General features: G+C 40.4%; 2 long non-coding RNA genes across 2 annotated transcripts in view; both read left to right on the top strand.

Annotated features, from left to right (window-relative positions):
• Positions 1 to 22,681, top strand: part of LOC145438227 (uncharacterized) — a 442,041-nt gene that overhangs the window by 254,486 nt on the left and 164,874 nt on the right. The window lies entirely within an intron of this gene.
• LOC145436816 (uncharacterized) lies at positions 3,080 to 6,702 on the top strand. Its single transcript, XR_013914419.1, has 3 exons — positions 3,080 to 3,157; positions 6,414 to 6,468; positions 6,529 to 6,702. It is a non-coding gene; the product is annotated as an uncharacterized LOC145436816 (long non-coding RNA).

Genomic DNA, 22,681 nt, shown 5'->3' with positions numbered 1-22,681 from the left:
TTGCTCCCCGGATTATGTGTGTATCTACCAGTTTTACTGTGAATAAAGAATATTAATAATGGCCTGGTAGCATAGTAGCTTGGAGACTGCGAACAACAGTCTAGTTTTTAATACTTTACGTTGGTACAACTCCGTGCTGACTAACATGGGCGATGCTCCTGATCCCCACAACAGAAGTCATATTTTATTAAAGTAGTTCAAATACAACAAGCAATATCATGATCATAAACGTCATTTTATTTTGAACTATGTGCTGTGGACGATACCCGGTAACGTTTTAAAGCGACTGCTGAATCGATATTGGGGCTAACCAGACATGTTACTAGCAAAGGTGGTCACTAACGAAGTTCTTCTAACTTTTTAGAAGTACTCAAGTAGTTTTCCCTACTTCTGGTACTTACTCAAGTATATCTGATTTTCGCTACTTCTACTTCGTAATCTTTTGTGATCTACTTACTTACTTTTCGCTATTTTCAGTTTGTCAAGTAGAAGTAGTTTATTCCTCCAATAAGAAGGATAGCCTGAGGAATTTCGGGGCGGTTTTCACGGAGTAGCAACATTTAACTTTCATAAAAGTCAAGTAAAGCCCAGAACTTTTGTTGCGCTTTGCGCACAGTACTTATGGAGTGACAAATCTGTTTCTGCAAATATATCGGTGAATATAATTTAGGTACCGAATTGCGTGGTTCCGCTCATACGGCATTGTCGACCATATCAAATATTTCATCACAGTAAATATAGCCCACCACACCATAATGCTTGAAACTACCGTTTCGCAATCTGGCAATTACCTATCATATCGTAATCTAGCAGCCCGTGACGTGTGCTGATCTGGAAAAGTGATCTCCGGCATTTTTTTAAGTGACACCTGTTTCAACCGACCACCTTTGAAACTTTCTGGACAAAAGACGTGAAATATATTTTTCGCTTTTTAACGTGGTATTTGTATTTCTCTTTCAATTCCGAGAATCATACTTTGAGTTTTAATTAATTACTTTCAGTTCTTTTGTCTGCAGAACATACATGTTGAAGTATAAAAGCGAGTGTAGTAATGCCACTATTTTTCGACCGTAAAGCTATGCTATGGTAATTTCACGATCCATCATATTTTTATTAACGTAGGCCTATACTAAATCGCGCAATATGTTGAAACCGTATTCGTTACAACTTCTTCGTATTGCTCTTCGCCTAAACTAGAGGCCTTATAATACGGGGTAGACCGCTATGTCATGATATTTTCTAAAACGGGGTGTTCGAGTAAACAAAGGGTTAGTATCACATTTTCGTATCAGTACTCTAATTTGCATCCCATGATGCGGACGGATGCTTGTTCTGTCGAAAATTGATACCTCCTCTCCTGGGATGCATCAATACGAATCAAACTCCCGACACCTTCCGTATAGCTCAATTTGCAGGGTTGACAGTCCATGCAAACGAATTACGACCGTTTTCAAAACTAGTTACTTACCTGAGTAGATTTGAAGAGAGTCAATTCTACTTCTACTTGAAGTAGTTTTAGGTGGCTTATGGAGGAAGTACTTCTACTCGTACTTGAGTAGATTTTTGCGTCGCCACTTCTATATTCTACTTGAGTAACTTTCTTGACTACATACTAGCTGAAACACAATCTCATCCTAATGATTGATCATGTGGGGACGTCCTATGCCGTTTTCTAAGCGTGGCAGTCTTGGCAGTGTCTGTGCCATTTCACATCAAGGCAATTTGCTTGTTTATTGATATCCGCTGACTGTCCACTGTCCATCGATGGAATGCTGTTACCATCGCCGAAGCCGTTTTAGTTAGTATGGAATGGGGTTGCTGGCCACAGGTGAATAGCTTACCCTGAGCCAACAACAATAATTTGAAACTGAAATCAATTTTTAACATTTCGAAATGCTTCATTTCTATTTCTTCCAAAATCACTAATCAGATTGGCGGCCGCGATTGCGGGGCCCCTGGTATAGTATAAGACGAGCCAAGCTTGGTGGAGGCTACAGACGTTAACCATTATCATGGTTATGGGAATGCACTGTGATTTGATATCAGCTCGAACGGCTCAAGTGAAACAATCAGTTTTCTTTCACCAAAATCTCATCAGTGACTGCCAATTTACCAGAGGTGGTCAAAGTAGTCAAGAAAGCTACTCAAGTAGAAGTAGAAGTAGCGACGAAAATATCTACTCAAGTACGATTAGAAGTAGGCTACTTCTTCCATAAGCAACTTAAAACTATTTGAAGTAGAAGTAGAATTGACTGACTTTAAATCTACTCAAGTAGGTAAGTAGTTGTGAAAACGATCGTAATTCGTTCACATGGACTGTCAAAAGGTGCAAATTGAGATATGCGAAAGGTGCCGAGCTTGATTCATATTGATGCATACCAGAAGGTATCCAATTTTCGACAGCATAAGCATTCGTCCGCATCATGCGATGAAAATAATAGGATTGAAATGGGAATGCGATACTAATCCTCTGTTTACTCCAACAGCACGTTTTAGAAAATATCATGGTGTGGCGCCCTTCCCCATAATAAAAGTCCCTTAGTTTAGTCGAAGAGCAATACGAAGAAGTTGTTTAGGATACGGTGTAAACACTTTGCGCGATTAGTAAACGTTATTGGAAAATATGATGGATCAAGAAATGCCACATTGTGTAGCTATATTTCCGGAAATTGAAGGTATTACTTCACTTGCTTTTATGCCTCAACATGTATGTTATCCAGACAAAGGAACTGATATTAATTAGAACTCAATGAAAGTATATGATACTGGGAATTGAAAGTGAAATACAATTGCTACTTCTAAAAGCGGAACATGTACTTAATGACTTTAGTCCAGAAAGTTTCGAAAGTTGGTATGCTAAAACAGCTCTGAAACTGAAAAAAGTCAGAGTTCACTTCTCCAGATGTGAGTACCACAAGTAGAGGAAAACTACTTGAGTACTTCGAAAAAGTAGAAGTAGTTCGTTACTGACCACCTCTGCCATTTGCTACAGCGAATACCAATTTCTTCAGCAGATGTCAAACCCATAGGACGTATTGATTTTCGACAAGGTATATAGATGAGAAATGCCATCGAATAATGTACAATTTTACAGAGGACCATGAATATCGTCGTCAAGGGAACTGGAGACAACCACGCTGCGATAAAGGAGTGTCAAGTAACAAAGTCATTTTGTTCATACATTTTATAGCCCAATGTCAGAGATCGTAGAACACCCGCCTTCTTTTGAAGAAAAGTTCACAAAGCGTTAATATTTGGCACAAGCCCATGTTTCATAAATGCTTATGACGAACTCCTTGGTTAAGATTGGCATCGATTACTGAAAGGATGAAATCCTGCAACGATTTATCAACCTTATCAACTTCCACGTTCAATTTTTAGTGTTTTATCCGTTCTTTTTTTTGGGGGGGGGCAGCATGTTACAACGGATACACAGTTTTCTTCAACATTTTTATACATTAGCTGCAAATGAAGTAAAATAATACAAGTACGACTTTACGGAAATGCACAAACATATGTCTTCTGCCAAATAATAAAATTAATTCATAATTCGAAACAATAAACGGAACGTTGACGTAGAAGCGAAAACTTATTAACAGTAGGGTGGTCCAAATCATAGCCGTGAGTCGCATTAGTATGCGGCCTGCAAATATTATAAGCTACTTGCAATTGTTAAGCCATTAATTCAGATTAGAGTTAGGTGTAAGATACTCCCACATCGGCCCCTTGCGTTTGATTCAATAATTACTAATGCTCCCCACACACATAAAACAAGGATTCCTAGTAGTTCTAGAGTAGACCGTTGAACCAGTAGGATATTTATGAGTTCAAAATCAAACGAAACCTTTCACGTATGAGTAGTTCGAGTACTATATTCCAAATTCGAAATCAAAAGATTCATATCCTTGTGAGACCCCTTTATGCCAGTTGTACGAGCTATAGGGATAGAGGCACATTGATTTGTATTTTGCGACAAAACGGCTTTTAGGCTTGATGCATAAATATAGAGGCGCCATTCACAGTTCCCAATGTCTCTATGAGACCTTGAACATCGACACAATAGACTGACGAGGATTCGAAGGCAAAGAAGCGTGTGTATCCACTATCACGATGCATATACCAAGCAAAGTGGTATCAATACAGAGCATACGTTTGGCTTTTTAATCTTGAACCAACAATAAGAGCAGCAGACTCCTTTGTAAAATTTAAATTTATGACAAAGTTATTTAGTACCGCTTGATCCAACTTTATATAGCTGCTGATCACCATCACACTCATGCTCATAACATTCTTCGGACAAAAACTCTTCCCCGGGAGAATCTTCTTCAACTCCGGTAAAACATTTGAAGGCAGTGAAATTGTGACACATGGCCTAGGAATCGGTCGTTCATTTTTGACAAAAAAACACTTCAGCAGAATTTACAATATTTTCCATGTCCATGTGACTCTCTCCAAACCATTGGCACGCCAAATGCTAACGATTTTCGTTTTCAAATGCTTCACAGCCTCAATGTCACTTTATTGTTTATTCAGTGTTCTGTCCAATACCTCTTCTTTATATACCCTAATCGCAGGTGGGTGTCTGATTTCAAAGACTACCCCAAGACGTTTCTACGCATTTCTATCTTTTCATTGTATAGCAGTCTTGTGATGTTTTAAAAGGAAAAAAATTTTATTGAATTGATAAAGATATCAAAAACTAGGCTTATAGGATACTTAGCTTTTTCCATACTTATAAAAAGTTACTTTTACTTCTACTTGAGTAGAAATTTACGCCGTTACTTCTACTTCTACTTGAGTACCTATGGTAAGTATTTTGACCACTCCTGATGATGTCGCAATGGTTATAACTATGACCCAACAGTATGAAATACTTTACAGAACCGGCTGTTTTCAGTACCGAAATGCAAAATTTAAAAAAATCTTGACGTGATAGGAAAAAGCGACTTCTTATTTGTAATCACTAGCGCGATATTTTTGTCCTAAAAACGGAAGATTGTGGCCGAAAAAAATCTTAATTTTGACATAATTTTAACATAAAAATCTTAATTTTGACAAGATTTGACCTATCGTATATATGCAAATTAGGTGTTTTCTCACATAATGTTAGAATTGTACTTCTTATCTACAGGACTGGTTGGAAGTGACTGTCCGTACGAAGTAGTTTGAGAAAATACTTTTACATGAAAAACTTTATTTCAACGAAATCTGGCCCTATGAAGAATTTGAGAAGTTACATTACGCATTATGGTAGAAATAGTTTAAAATATTTGTAGTACAACGAAAGATACTTTCATACATTCTCGAGTCTGTCCTTACTAAGTAGCTTGCCAAGAATGGAGAAAGAATGTTCAACAGCAGCAGTTGTTGGGGGTGACAAAACTGAAGTTGTGCGTACACTGCTGGTGATAAACCGTGTTGCTTCATTCTGACAATGGTGTCTACATCACAATTTTTAATCATGCGCTTCTTGATGCAAGAACCATGCAATGCCCACGCAATCTTGCTTCAGTTGGGATATTGTGGTACGCTGGGCATAACACCATGTTTCATTTGAATGATTATAATTCACAATGAGCAGACAATGGGCCGACTGCAACGGTAGGCTTATAAAGTAGGCTGCAGGCTGTAAAACGTCAAATGATAAGATCACCGACAGTGCAAAATCTACGATACAAACGAAATGCAGTCTGCAAAAATAAACGCCCTAGTAATCACTAACTGGCGTACGAAAATTGACTTAAAAAATCACCATTTGAGCCAGAAGGAAAAAAAAAAGTATGTTTTTTTCTCTAATGGTGGAAACACCTTTTATGTTTTCGGGATATTCATCTGACAAATCTAATCCATCCAACCGATACAAATTTTTATAGTTGCAAAAAAAAGTTGACATCGCGCAGGCAACCTTGCAATAGCACGTTTCGCGGTATAAAGTAGGCTGCAGGCTGTAAAACGTCAAATGATAAGATCACCGACAGTGCAAAATCTACGATACAAACGAAATGCAGTCTGCAAAAATAAACGCCCTAGTAATCACTAACTGGCGTACGAAAATTGACTTAAAAAATCACCATTTGAGCCAGAAGGAAAAAAAAGTATGTTTTTTTCTCTAATGGTGGAAACACCTTTTATGTTTTCGGGATATTCATCTGACAAATCTAATCCATCCAACCGATACAAATTTTTATAGTTGCAAACAAAAGTTGACATCGCGCAGGCAACCTTGCAATAGCACGTTTCGCGGTATGCATCGTATGTCTTAAAAATTTTGGATGGCGCGATGCGTTGATTATTCAGCGAGAAAAGTGAACTTGGCAACGCCTTTATGGCAATACAGTATTCAAATCTACATTTACTTCCTGATCATCGGCGAGAAATGGTTTTGGTACATTGTGACACATATCTTTTTGTAGAAAAATTCTACGAGGATGAGAGAAGAACTGAATGCATTAAAAGACCGGTGTCATGGTAATGACAAAACGTAAATATGCGCTGAAGGATTGATCCACTCATATTTTTATCATTCAGCCCGGGACGATAACCCGTCTGAGCCCTCAGATGATGAAGACGAATGACGAAATAGCGATTGTTCCAGTGATTTCATTGTAGCGAGGAGTAGCCTACATGATTTAAGCATCATTTGACGTTCCAATCTAAATCTGATTTATTCAATAATTTATATTAAAGTCGGTGACTACATTACAGTTTTGACGCATATACCGACGATGTACGAAAGTCGATAATGCGGTGTTGTTATTAAGGATGGCGTGAACGTTACAGAACGTTTGTCGTGTCCAATAGCCTGTGAGGGTATACTGCGAGTCCGTTGTCTACGGATAACGACTTACAAATATACTCAACTACTGCGGGCGTATAGCTGATAGGAACGTCCTGACGAATGAGTTATTGACTTAGCTCAACAGACGACCATTGCCTTTTCCAGATATATATTGTACCGATAAATCAAACAGTAGATTTTGTATTATACATAAGTCTCAGATTCTCAAAGACCAATATACGATAAGCACTGGGTTTTATACCAACGGTGAATATAAGTCACGTGATGTGGTAATATTCCATAACTGATAGGGGAGAGAGAGAGCAGGACGCTGCATCGTCCCATCCCAAAAGGGAGCGATTAGCGATAATCAAATGTATCGGTGAATGAATAGACCAGCCAGCAGTTACGAGTTTCAAATGTTATGATTGCAATATGCAACTGTATTGTATAGAATAGCGTATGTTAACGTTGTAAGGTTAAATCCCGTAGCCAAGTATACAATTGTATAATCGATTTGGCTTGAAAAAAGCAAAATAATTTTTTTTTATAAAGAGAACTTAAAACGAGACAGCAAAGAACATAAAATGCGAGTTGCGTCACAACTCTCCGGTCACGTGGGTGTCAAATGCAAATTTCTTCTGTATGCTGACTGGCATATTCGGCAAAACATCGGATATCCCGTGTCTGTTAAAATTGTGGAGTTGCAAGCATCCGAATTACTTATCTCATTGATTGACTGATAGCGGGGTAATTATTTACGGGAGAATCTGACAAGATATGATACTAGGTGAATTTGTTATGCGATTTTTCTGCCGTGGTTGCGAGAACGATTTGTCTGTGACTCAAGAAATCTGTACAGAAGTAAGTTGTGCTCGGTTCATGTCTTTCACTGATCGGATCAGATTGGTGGCAGCATTGCAAAACAAACGGCTGTAGCTATGACGCAACTACTTGTAGCATTGCAAATCCATAAAAAGCAGATAACGAACAGGTTAAAGTCCATTGGACGATAAATCGATGTCCATCAAACAAGCGATCTGCAATCCATTAGGAGTACGCTATGCAACGTAAAAACGCTAATGGTTCGAACTCAAAATGTCAGTTAGTCTGTGATATAGATGATCACCATTTATTTACATGGCCGCGTCGGAAACCGCGAAATTGCCGATGGTACAACAGTCATTCAATGCTCAAAGCTTACGTATCGGTCCACTGGGATCAGTCAAACTCTGCCGCGGTTATTACCATATAAAATCGTGATATGGCTTTCGCAACTAACCGATTTAGCTGTTAGCGAGGCGTACGAAACGGTCGCGACGCGGAACTGGTGCGGTAGACATCAGGTTGTTGATCGCATCCTCATTGGTGCCGCACAATGCATTGAAGCCTGGTCGCTCGTGAGATTAGCGATCAGTTCCGCGTTTCCGGTGTGGGTATCGGCAGACAGTGATTTATTGTCTTGCAAAGAGCATTTCGGAATTAAGCAATTCACGCGGTCCCGACGCGGGGAGGGGATACGATTTCTGCAACAAGAGGTCGCCAGCAGTATCACGACAACAAATAAAATGCACGTTAAACAGAAAAATAGTACCAATAACGTAATAATAACAACAATAACTGAGTACACAAACAACAGAAATGCAACAAGGCGGGCTGCGAATCAGATGTATGATGCAAGAAATCTAATGATGCCGCCAAACAATTGCACGTTAGATGGGAATAGCGGAAATCATCGTGACGCCGCAGACAGCCCATTTTCGAAAGTACTTCTTTTATTTCAAACGCTACGTGAGTAGCGAGTACTCATAATGAACTCGCGACACGTGCACTGCGCTGGTGAGCGAAAAGAGTGCCGATGTAAATTTCTCGGCCTAGCGCTCAAATAGAAGTACGATGGATTAATCGGCGGACTGCCGATTTTCAGAAAAGTAATATACAATTGAATAGTACATTCATATTGAAATGAACCCGAATATTCTCGGCTGACACTCGTAAGGGGCAATTGTCAGCAAATACTAGAGAATTGTGATAATAAAAGTAATATTAAAATTTCACACGTACACGAAACACATCGTCAATGTACAGCTGTGCCAGGCTATTCAAAATGCTTCGAAGGCTTTGGTTTGATGTATTCGAGCGTTGCAATACGTCTAAAGAACAGTTGTTCTCGGCTATATGCGCCTGGGAGCTGAATTGAATAATGATTGTATCCAAAAACTGTAATAGATAATGTCGGTCGGCGGTTCGTTCGCAATTGAAGAAAAGGCGAGAAGCGAGTCGACGGTACTCCACTTCCGATTCGTCAAAACTGTGCGCGTAGCTAGAGTGAGTTTAGGCTGAAAGATTACGACCCATAAATCCCATGGCCGGTGGAATCGTCGAGTCACGCACAAACAGCCCCCATGACTAACAACGGAATTAGGCAAGATGGCAAAGCTGATACAAGGGATATCGCGTGACGCAGAAATCCTATGTTCATTCATAATTCTGACGATCCGCGAACGAAAATAAAATCCTAGACCCGGTTCTACGATCGTAACCTCAAATCCGAGTTTCCCCAGAATAGCGTTAAATAGCAAGGTTTAAAAGACCGTGAATGAGCGAAATGCGTCATGGCTCTCAGTAAAGTGACCGTGTTAAGAAATGACAGCGATATCTTAACAACGGTTTTCAATGAAAATGCAAGAATGAAATAAGCAAGCATATAATCAAATATGACTGCTAAGTAAGCAAGCATATAATCAAATATGACTGCTGAGTTAGTACAAAACTAGAAAAAATGCAATAGCTGCGTGCTGCCGTTAAGACAGAGATATGGCAATAGAGCAAAAAGGAAATGGAAAAGTAACTACTTTTCAGTGAAAATTAATGACAATGTTCTGACCTAGAGATAGGCTTTATTACACTTGTTTTGTAACAGACGACAAATTAGATACACAGTATAGCAACAGTTCAAATACGATAACACAAGACCCAACACCTAGAACAACTGACAACGGATTACCTACTCACAGCAGTAGGTAAGGAGAGTGAGCGCAATCAACGTGAATCAATCAACTATAATGATGAAAAGTACAGATTAGGAATAGTACATGAGGAGCTCCGCCTCATCCACCAAGGGTTCGTCCTTATTGTGCACATGTCTCATGACATAGATAGGACCTGGTTTCAGCCATGACGGAATAGAGATGTCATTTGTCGAGCGGCGAGAGTGATGGAACATTGTCTCATGAAGAGTACAATTTGTCGATGTGCAGAGCAACGACCGAATTGAATGTAGAGTGTTCAATAGAACATCCTCCCAATGATCCTCCCAATGGCCGAGAGCAAGAAGTCGAGATTTCAATGAGCATTGAATCGCCTTCCAGATCACGTCATTGTACTTTTCACATTGTCCGTTTCCACGAGGGTTGTAGCCAGAGGTGGTCAGTAACGAAGTACTTCTACTTTTTCGAAGTACTCAAGTAGTTATCCTCTACTTCTGGTACTTACTCAAGTAGATCTGATTTTCGCTACTTCTACTTCTACTTTGTAATATTTCGTGATCTACTTACTTACTTTTCGCTATTTTCAGTTTGTCAAGTAGAAGTAGTTCAATCTTCCAATTAGGAAGATAGCCTGAGAAATTTCGGGGCTGTTTTCACGGAGTATCAACATTTAATTTTCACAAAAGTTAAATAAAGCCAAGAATTTTCGTCGCGCTTTGCGCGCAGTGGATATACAGAGTGACCAGTATGATTTCACGAAAGTATCGGTGATTATAATTTAGGTCGCGAGTTGGCGTGGTTTCGTTTACACCACATTGTCGCCCTTCGTCCATATGAAATAATTCATCACAGTATATGTGGCTCACCATAACGTTTGAAACTGATGTTTCGCAATCAAGCATTTACTTGTCATATCGTAATCTAGCATGTCCATGGCGTGTCCTAATTTCGAAAAGTGGACTCTGACTTTTTTTTAGTTTTAAAGCTGTATTAGCACACCACCTTTGAAACTTTCTGGACTAAAGGCATGAAATACATGTTCCACTTTTAGAACTATAGTATTTATATTTCACTTTTAATTCCCAATACTTTGAGTTATAATTAATACCAGTTCTTTTGTCTGGATAACATACATGTTGAAGTATAAAAGTAAGTGCAGTAATGCCTTTAATTTCCGGAAATAAAGCTACACAATATGGCATTTTTACGGTCCACCATATTTTTTATCAACATATTTACTAATCGCGCAAAGTGTTTACACCGTATCCTATATAACTTCTCCGTATTGCTCTTGGACTAAACTATATGGCGCCGTACCATGCTATTTTCTGAACGTGCTATTCGAGAAAACAGAGGATTAGTATCGCATTTCCATATCAATACTATCATGCTGTGGATGAATGCTTATGCTATCGAAAATTGGATACCTGTTGGTATGCATCAATATGAATCAAGCACCTTTCGCATAGCTCACTTTGCACCTTTGTACAATCCATGTGAACAAATTAGGATCGTTTCCACAACTACTTACTTACTTGAGTACTTTTAAAGTCAGTCAATTCTACTTCTACTTCAAGTAGTTTTAGGTTGCTTATGGAAGAAGTACTTCTACTCGTACTTGAGTAGATTTTTTCGTCGCTACTTCCACTTCTACTTGAGTAGCTTTCTTGACTACTTTGACCACCTCTGGTTGTAGCTACTAGCTAGTGGTCCTGCTAATTAACAGGGCTGGCCAACCTTTTCAGCCAAAGGCCCACATTCCATCGACGAAATATTGCGCGGGCCACTAGCCACGCCAAGCGCGAAAATTTTTCGAAGTTCATAGCTCAATAATATTGTCACTTGACTATATTGCGGGCCTGCAGTGTATCGCTGGGCTCAGTTTGCCAGGACTGGACTATTCAGCGCCTGGACATATCAATTTCGAAAGCTTCGACCAACATGCGTCAATCGTTTTGTGCCTAGGTTTCATAGTCGACGGTCTTTCTGCGAGCGCAAACGCTAGGTCGCATATGTTGAACGACACTGTCTCGTAATCGAGAATATAGTTAGACTCAATCTGATGCATTGGGCGTTTTTTCATTTTCACAAAGGGGTAACAATATTAAAAGCAAGAAATCGAGTGACAACATGTTGCGCGAAGCGTGTAGAAAATTATAACTTTTGATATATCTATCGCAAATTATTCTGCTTTATTGTAGTGTACGAAGATCTACCAAAATGTGACTGGCTCATGGAAATGCCAATGCGTCGTAACTGATATTTTAGTCATAACAGCTCAAGTGTTGCTTCCAGACTAATCAAATTTTTGGTTGGCCTTGCAAGTTCACAGTCTGTGCAATTCATCTTTTATAAAATTACCAATTTTGGAAATTACCACGCGGGCCACTCAAAACCTTCTCGCGGGCCACGGGTTGGCCGGCCCTGTGCTAATAGAAACCCCTTTAGAGTTGAGCCAAGATTTGAGTTCGTAAAACTGGAAAGACGACCACCGGTCGGAATGTATGTATGAACTCGTCCCATACAGAAAACAGTGTCGTAAAGCATTTGATAACCGTCTTCGCAGGCATGTCTGCGCAGGGAAATGCAAACGGAAATCGACAATATTCGTCGACGATAGTGAGGAAATACCTGTTATTGGTAACGCTGGGTAACGGACCCTTGAAATCGAGGCTGAGGCGTTCGAAGGGTTGAGTCGCCTTGATTAGTTTCTCCTCGTCGGAGCGAATGAACTGAGGTTTGATGTGCTGACACTCCTCGCCATGTGAAGTCATGGTACGCATCTCTGACATAGAGAAAGGCAAATTCTTGACTAGTACGAAGTGAGACATGCGGGTCACGCCGGGGCGACAGAGTGAAATGTGCCGATCGCGCAATTGGTGTTCTCCCATGTATCCGCAATGGGCGCGCGTTAGAGTGTCGGGGCCGACATTTTCCACGCCGGGCCGATGAATGACAGTATAGCTAAACGTCATTAGTTCCAATCGCCACCGAGCGATTTTGTCGTTTTTGATTTTGCTAGTGTGTCGATTGTTGAACATGAAGGAAACACTTTTCTGGTCAGTGACTAATGTAAAATGCCGCCCTGTGAGCAAATGCCTCGACTTCCGCAGCGCTTCGGCCACAGCACATGCTTCCTTTGCAACAGCCTAATGTCGTTGTTCGTCTGGCGATAGGGTGCGCGAGTGAAATGCAACGGGGCGCCCTTCTTGATTCAAGGTTGTGGTGATCGCAAAATCTGAAGCGTCATTTTCTACTGTGAAGGGTATCGATTCATTGATGGGTCGTAATGCGGCGTTGGCCAGGTTTTGCTTGATGAGATCAGTTGCTTCTCGAGAATCGTTGTCTAAAGGAATCGTGGCTTTGATTAGCGGTCCTATTTTAGTCGAGTAATTTGCGATCCATCTAGCGTAGTAGGCGAACAACCCTATCATCCTCTCGAACCGAAGCTCAGATTCCGGATATGGGAGATTTAGGAGTGGTGTCACTCTCTCTGGATCAGGCTGAACAGAGTGGTGTCCGACCTTGTACCCAAAAATAGCTATTTCGAACTTAGCAAGTTGCGTCTTAGCTTCGTTGATGATAAGATTGGCGCGTGAAGCAGCGTTCATGAAAATATTCAAATTGTTGTCGTGGTCAGTCTGATCCACCCCAGTGACTGTTATATCGTCCAGATACGGAAAACAGCCTTTCAGGTTATTCTGCTTGACAATGTAATCGATTGTTCGTTGAAATTCGGGTACAGCATTTGTCAGACCAAATGGAAGTCGTCGCCACTGAAACAACTCGCTTCCTGACTGGAAGGCAGTAAATTCTCGGTCACGCGGATCCAGTTCGAGTTGATGGTAGGCCGATTTCAAGTCAACTGTTGTGAATACCTTATACTGAGCAAGCTTATTCAGAATGTCCTCGATGCGTGGCAGAGGATAAGTGTCGAGTTGTCCTGCTGTAATTAATGACCATTCGTAGTTTGGTAGAGTTTTCGTTTTTGACAACGAGTACCTGAGCTCTCCAATACGAATTACTTCGCTCCATAAGATTGTCAGCAAGTAGACGTTGCGTTTCTTCTGCGATAAAGGCGAGATCTGCCCGTGAATATCTCCGTTGCTTGTCCGCGACAGGGCGGCTATCCTTGCTAATATTACTGAATGGTTTCGGATACGTAACTGCCATTTTTTTAAGGCATTCAGGGTGAGCGGAGGCCATCGTCCCGAAAACGTGAATGTGACGCTTTCATGTTCCTTGAAAATTCTGTCGCCGATGATGACGTCAGTTGCCAAGTTCTTCAGTATGTGAAACGAAACATTTCGATAGTCGTTATTCCCCACAGTGAGGCGAGCGAGGCACTTACCTTCAATCGGCATGCGCATAGAAGTCTCTCCGCCAGCGTGACCTCGCCAACGATTGGCTGGATGATCAATTTTTCTCGATATTTGTCGGCCAATTTTTGATCCATGAAACATTGCCCTGAACCAGTATCCATCAATGAAGTAGCGTTCAAATTGTCAACCTTGACATCGCATACTGCTCTAGACCGATCCGATCCGTAGCTGATAGAGTCGTTTTCGGGTTAAATTCTATTTCTCCTCTGCTGGGAGGTGTGGGACCTTGCATCGAGGCAGTTTCCGCATTGATTCGTGCAGGGTTTCGTAGGCGAGATTGACACACCTTCGAATAATGGCCAGTGATAAAACAATATCTGCATAGGGCATCTTCTGCCGGGAAATTCATGCGAGGATGCATAGCGTCTCCACAAAAGAAGCAAGGCCGTTTCGAAGAGATTGGCTTTCGGCGAGCGCTGCCATCTTCATTCTGAGTCTCGCCCCCGCCTTGTTGTCTCGGCGCACGCAGAGTTGTGGCACATGACGAAGTCGGTTGGTAGGCTTCAGAATCCCTGGAAGCGATTTCCATTGCACGTGCCTTCTTGAAGGCATCACCGAGAGTCAATGCGCTTTCTTCCATAAGTCTCTGGCGAATTGACGGTGATTGCAATCCCGCGATCAAGGCATCGCGAATCAGCTCCAACCGATATTGTTCTGTCGAAACTGCCTGACACCTGCAGTCTTTGCTAAGTGACTTTCAGTCGAATGACAAAACTGTCTATAGCAGTGCTATGGCTCGCGAGCCATATATGGCTCTTTTGGGTACAATATATGGCTCTTTTGGGTACAATATATGGCTCTTTGACATATTTTTAATTCTGTACTTAATTCTATCGACATTGCAGCAACTTGTTAGTAAATTTTATAAACGTTCATAACATTTATCCTCGTGACAGCATAAACATGTATTTGAGAGGCAATGCAGCGGCGTATCCAGGGTTAAGGGCTCGGACCCCTTTACAAAATCCTCAAGTTCAAGTTGCTGTAGCGCCATGGACCAATATCTCTCGCGAATTCGATGTACCAGGCATCGCGCGCTGTGTAATCTTGGATTGCATCATACCTTGGTTGATCGAGAGAATATAGCTGACTTGGGGACGCCTATATGACAATCTAGTTTTCAAATACACATTGTCTTTCCGACCTACGCCGAGAAATGAACTGCCTTCGAAGCGACATCCCAATTTTTTTCATCTTATACATCATTTACATAATCGTAATCGTATGGCTTACTCGCTGTCATATTTCACTGAAGATTCCCAAAGATTTGTAATACCAGTCGTATTTACTTCAAGCACATTTCGTAACATTATGATACTCATATTTCTGCAGAACAAAATATGCAGAGATTGTAAAAGTACTAGAACAGTGGTTCCCAACCTGTGGTACGCGTACCACTACTGGTACGCGAAGGTTTTCCAGGTGGTACGCGAGTAGATTCTGTTTTTGTTCAACCGAAGGGAGTTATTAGATCAGGTGAGGTAGATTTTGAGTTTTTTGAAGCCGTCGTCTCACGCTATTCCCCATCAGCTACAATTCCATACATCCCATCAACCCTGGGTAATAATGCCTAGTACAGGGGTGTCACACTCAAATTGCATCGCGGGCTGGATCGAAGTCATGAAATCGCTCGCGGGCCGGACCAGTCAACGGAATCCAAAATGTTGCCTCGTGCCATTGCTTCTCGCTGGAATACTTTATTATCAAGCATATATAGATAATACACGGATCGTAGGGGTTTCATTCTAGCGAGTCGCAACACCATTATTTGCGAGCAATGAAATTGGCGAAAATACGATGTTTGTCCGGTTGAATACAATGGCATTACCGGCGATACAAGTAGACATATTTCAGTGTTCCTTTTGCTTTAGTCCAGGGGTGGCCACCTGCGGCCGTAAGAGGGAATTTGTGCGGCCGTTGACACGCAATTCAATTAGTATTGCTTTCACAACTACATTCATTGCAGTAAAGAATTTATTAACTCGAAGACTTTTCGTGTGCCCCTTATCGAGAGTTAACGGCACAATAATAAGCATACAGAGAGAGATTCAAACGAAAACCAAATTGGTAAATTGGGTCAGTGTCAGTCGGCTCTAATCAAATCCGGTCATCAGTGCAATCGTGCTATTTTATGCTAAATACCCGAGTGGTGTTCATGACTAGGTCGCTCATGCCTCAAACTCGCAAGGATGTGCTCCCTGCTTTACAAACAAGTAATACTGTATATAAATTCCAATGCCACTGTGATAGTCGGTATGTGGGTCGCACATCTTTGCGGTTGGCTGAACGAGTGAACCAACATGTGCCTAAATCGATTAGGTCAGTAAACAAACCTATCGATCGATCTGCACTTGTTCGTCGGTGTAAGGAAGAGGTTGACTCTACTTCCTATAACCAGGTCTCAGCGTTCAACTCTGCAATTGGTCAACATTTAATGAACTACCCGGTGTGTGCCAGTCATTACAATGACAGTATGTTCACTGTGATTGCTAAATGCAGATCTGCCTTCCATCTGTCTGTCTTGGAGTCAACTATAATAAAATTGACCAATCCGGATTTATGTAGGCAGAAAGAGTTTCTATATAATCTCAAAATTTCCCATTAATATATACCGCTATTTGACTGTGTGTTGTCTTCCGTGTGTTATAGTATAATTTGATTTTCTCTCGTCTCTTGTTATGACTACCGGTACAGCTGACTTTGCCTAGCGTTAATTTTTTATTGTTGTATTATTACGTCACACTTTGCCAATTTGGTTTTCGTCTGAATCTCTCTCTGTATGCTTATTATTGTGCCGTTAACTCTCGATAAGGGGCACACGAAAAGTCTTCGAGTTAATAAATTCTTTACTGCAATGAATGTAGTTGTGAAAGCAATACTCAAGTTTAGTACCGCCAACCATATTTTCAAATTTAATTAGTATGAGTTGGCGGCCGTCGACATGCGATTCGAATTTACGAATTGACTCCCGATTTCTGGAAAGATTTTAATTAATCTTGAAATTTTCTTCGCGCTGAGCGCGATTCAATGCAACTACATTCTTCGATTTTAATATGGTAGCACCCTTTACTTTCAGAGCCCCACAATACAGATGCGAACATTAATGGTAAACGATGCGCCTCACATGGACATATCAGCTCGGAATCGTGTGCTCCTCACTATACTAACAATCCTGATGGGAGGTCAAGAAATAACAGCTTGCTACAAAGTGACTAATACCAATTGGCCCACCCGAAGATGCATCATAATTTATAACTTGTGTTACATTTTCGAAAACACCCCTACACCAACTCTATACCAGTGAATCTGATCAGAAAGGATAAATGTTTGACGGTAATATGTAAAACTATCAATAACGAAATTCATTGGTTAATCTGAATTTTTTTTCGCGCTTCTCGCAACTATGAGTACTTCCTTCCTTAACATTACCAGTGACCACTCGCGATTTTGGTGCGCACAGTAAGCCTACCATTAAATAGATTAGTCCGGAGTTTACCAGAAATGGACATATAGACACTTTAACCTGGGTATTTGGCGTCCAGCTCGTTCATTACGACTATGCCCTGGAATACGACCGTAAGGCTACACGAGTAGTCGAAATTTGAATGGCGAAAAGGTTGGCCATCCCTGCTTTAGTCATAATCTGGCGTTATCCCTGCGTATGCGTTGTGATGAATACAAGATATTTAACTGTCAACGCGGACTTTGTAATTCGGTTTATTACTGTGGATGTGATGGATAATACAATATTTTTTCAATGTACTCAAAATTGCTATGCGGGCCGGATAAAATTGTCTGGCGAGCCGGATCCGGCCCACGGGCCGCATGTTTGACATCCCTGGCCTAGTTTAATAGAATTTGTTAATACATCTCGCATAAGTCAAATACGTGAGTATGACGTCATAAATGGTGGAAACGCGCGTAACTTATATAGGTGGTACGCGAGCACTGCATAAAACCTCAAAATGGTACGTGGGTGGAAAAAGGTTGGGAACCACTGTACTAGAAGAACAATGTCGTGAAATGAGTGAAGAGCAGAATGCTAATGCCCGAATGCTATTGTTCTCTGTGAGGCAGGTAATGATCTAACGTAAATATACCTGGACGAATGGATAGACTTATTTTCCATTATTTGGACCTGACGGATAATTTGGAGTGGAACGATAGCGTGGATGACTACACAGATGCGGAGGAAGAGAACGCGAAAACAGCGTATCATGTAGCCATACAATTGATAATAAAGTCGGCGCCTACATTTGTATGGTTTTGTTTTACCGGCACCTGACGCGTACATACGATGCGTGAAAGTTCGTATGTCTGAGTTACGAAATTTTAGCTTCAGGCGGGCTACGAAATTTTAGCTTCAGGCGGGCTAGTCTGTCTATACTCACAGACACACTATGACAATTTCGGAGCATATCGCGAAATGCAATGGAATTCAGGAAGTGATATCGTAACCCTAGGTCAGTAGCAGCACTTTGTCAGCCCACTTCAAAACGATCCCTTCTTGCCCCTCATTTTTCTGCGGGGAAGTTCATCATCACACTTTATACATACGATTAACAAACACACACACTCGCATACCCCTTACGTAGCGAACTTTAGTTTCGGTATTACTCGATTGACGGACGAATCGGATTAGGCAACAGCGAACACAAGACTTCATCTAAGTAGAAGTAGCATTGAAGGGGAGGAAATTGAGGCAGTGACTCACCTGTCGATAGGATGAGTGAACGAAAATTGTGAAACCTTCATTTACTATTGGTATTTTCTATCGATATTCTGTTGATCAATGACTAGATTTTGAACATTTTTCTCCCCAAATCTCACAATTTGCATATTTATTGTTCGAAAATTAAGCGCGAAACGAGAGGAAAGGCACATACGGACAAGTCTCGTCATTGCGAGCGCAATTCATCGTAAATAGCTTAGAATTTAATATAACTGATATTAATCGAATGTATCTGTCGCACTTGGCGCTACCATATATCTTATTCGTCGGCAACAACGTTGCGACACACAGCTACATTTTGTCGTCGGCACTACAAAGCTATACTTACCAATCAATAACATGGATAGCTATGGCGTTGTTTGTTATTCGAGTTAGTAATTGTGAATGTCATTTCGCGCCGTAGATCAAGAAGACAATGTGTATTTGAAAATTGCGTTGTTGTATGGGCGTCGCCATGTCTGCTATTCTCTCTGATCAATCAACGTATCGTGCAATCCAAGATTTCGAGTCGGGTAGGCTACATTAAATTCGCAAGAGTTAATTGTTGCCTGCGCGACAATATCTTAAATGTTAGGATTTTGAAAAGGTGGTCCGAGTCCCTAGCCTTGCAGATGGCATTGTCTTTACCTCTCAAAGACATGTTTATTAGGGCTCTTCAAAAATGACTTTTTTTCTCAAATCGTACTGGCTACTTGATAAAATTGTTATGTTACCTAATTTAAGCCTACACACAAAATTTGGTTCAATTCCAGCCAGTAACCGCTTTGCTACATGAGAAGAAAGTTTCTATTTATTATATAAAAATTAATAATAAAAAATTTGAAAGCTTTCTGTTCACCCCATGAAAGTGTTAGGCTGTCTATAGAAACGATGCTCACCAAATTTGGTTCAATTCCAACCAGTGGAAGCGGAGTTATTGCCGTCGAAAACTTTGGGTTTGAATAAAATAGTATTTACGGTGACCGATTCTTTGTTTATTTATTATAGTTGTGCTCACCGTAAATACAGGGGCGTAATAAATTTATTCCTATAGATTGGTGATACATCACGTTCCGGAACAAATAAGGACACCAGTGGGTTGCTATAATAAGAGGTGGTCAGTAACGAAGTACTTCTACTTTTTGGAAGTACTCAAGTAGTTTCCCTCTACTTCTGCCACTTACTCAAGTATATCTGATTTTCTCTACTTCTACTTCGTAATATTTTGTGATCTACTAACTTACTTTTCGCAATTTTCAGTTTGTCAAGTAGAAGTAGTCTAATCCCCAATACGAAAGATCGTCTGAGGAATTTCGGGGCTGTTTTCACGGAGTACCAACATTTAATATATTCATAAAGGTCAAGTAAAGCCCAGAAATTTTGTTGCGCTTCGCGCACACTAGTTATGTAGTGACAAATATATTTTGACGAAGGTATCAGTGAATCTAATTTAGGTACCGGATTGCTTGGTTCCGCTCACACCGCATTGTCGCCCATATCAAATATTTCATCACAGTAAATAACGTTTGAAACTACCGTTTCGCAATCTAGCAATCACCTATCATATCTTAATCTAGCACCCCATTACGTGTCTTGATAATCTGGAAAATCTAGATTATTTGAACGTTACACCTGTTTTAGCAGATCACATGTAAAGCTTTATGGACAAAAGACATGATATATATTTTCCGCTTTTAAGAAGTGGTATTTGTATTTCACTTTCAATTCCAATGCGAGTATCATACTTAGAGTTCTGATTACTTTCAGTTCTTTCGTCTGCAAAACATACATGTTGAAGCATAAAAGCAAGTGTAGTAATGCCTCTATTTTCCGAAAATAAAGCTACACTAAATATAACTTTTACGATCCACAATATTTGTTATTAATATATACTAATCGCGCAAAGTGATAAAACCGTATCCTATACAACTTCAACGTATTGCTCTTCGCCTAAACATGGGGCCTTATAATATGGGGTAGGGCGCCATGCCATGATAATCTCTAAAACGGGGTCTTCTGGTGAACAATCGGTTAGTATCGCATTTTCATATCAATATTATAATTTGCATCCCATGTTGTGAAAGAATGCTTATTCTGTCGAAAATTGATACCTCCTGGGATGCATCAATACGAATCAAGCTCTCTGCAACTTCCGCATCGCTCAATTCGTAGATTTTGACAGTCCATGCGAACGAAATAATACTGTTTTCAAAACTACTTACTTACTTGAGTAGATTTAAAGTCAGTCAAATCTACTTCTACTTCAAGTAATTTGAGGTGGCTAATTGAAGAAGTACTTCTACTCGTACTTGAGTAGATTTTTTCGTCGCTACTTCTAATTCTTTGAATAGCTTTCTTGACTACTTTAACCACCTCTGGCTATAATAAGATGTATGAGATATTAAAATGTGTCATACTACGAGACACTTGCAACAGTCATCATCTTATACTTAGTAATATCGTCCTTCGGCATGCAATGACACGAAATGTTTGATAGAGGAATTACTGTTGACAAGAGCAAGATAATATTTAACTGAGCGACCACGTTGCCGCATTTGTAAAGTCATATCTCATGTTTATTATTATTAATGATTTCACGAATTTATGGCAATTATTAAAAGCTGCAGAACATATGCTGATAAATGTTTTTTTCGAAATTTAATACCTGGTATAAAACTAATATTGTAGTCGAAACACCACGATTACAAAAACAAAAGTAATAAAAAGAGGTATTATATTACTGATCTTGGACACCCGAAAAGGTATCAATATGCTTTGGCTGAATGTTGGATCGGTATATGAATATAGAGAGACGAATTGTCTGTGAATAAAGACTAATGAGCCATTTCAGTTTCAAGAATGAAACTATATGCTTACGCTATTAGGCTATATGAATACTAATACCGAATAAGTAGGCCTAACTGTGATTTTGTATCCTTACTTGCTCTGACTCAGTTGCGCGACGGAAATTCATGAAAACCGCAAGATATGAATCTTGCAAGTCGTGGGATTGAGAGATCATGAGTCACGACTCACAAATCCATGTCACTATAAAACGTTCAATTCAGTTGATCATTGAAAGGTAATTTTGGTTAAATAAACTTGAATACTAATAAGAGTTATTTTCCAATGTCCAAGACTGCCAAATTTGTGTACTCGACACCGAATTGAAGAGAAGGGTTGGGTCGTTGGGGCGACAATAAGCAACAAGACACAACTGCAAAATATTAGATGCATCGAAGCAACGTGAACCAAATAAGCTATAAAGAATTGGGCTTGTTCCATCGCTCTTACATATAGACCAGTTAAAATCGTATATCACCTGGACCATTGAAAGTATAGAATCAGTGGCGTGGTTTATATCTCCCTCAACAAAGATAAGTTGCAAACACATTACAAATGGCACCAAACTAGGAGCTATATGTAAACTTGTACATAGATATGGGTTAAAGCTCTATGAGTACCAATCCCAGATTATATATTGCGAACTAGGTGTTGTGTGAACGTGAGGTTCGCGTTCGCGTTCTGTGTGTGAAGCTCGGAAATTTAGAGGTTCACGTTCACAAACGAACCTTGGTAGGTTTTGCACTAGTGATGAGCATCGGAGCGGAGTCGGGGTGGATTCGGAGCGGAGTTTTGCCGATTTTGTGACAGTCGGAGTTTACTACAGATTTTTTTTCGGAGTATTGTAACTTTTGTCTCCGATATCTTTGGATAGCTCTGACCAGAATTCACTCTTGATCAGTGGTGGCTCGTCCTATAGGGCAACTGGGGCATTGCCCCACCTAAAATTCTGTTCAATAACAGTTCTTTACCATTT

This window comes from Botryllus schlosseri, chromosome 4, assembly GCF_051294905.1.
Source record: "Botryllus schlosseri isolate E-star chromosome 4, Bs_hap1, whole genome shotgun sequence".
Lineage (NCBI taxonomy): Eukaryota > Metazoa > Chordata > Ascidiacea > Stolidobranchia > Styelidae > Botryllus > Botryllus schlosseri.
The sequence above is the reverse complement of the archived record's forward strand: the minus strand, read 5'-3'. Positions and strand labels throughout refer to the sequence as shown.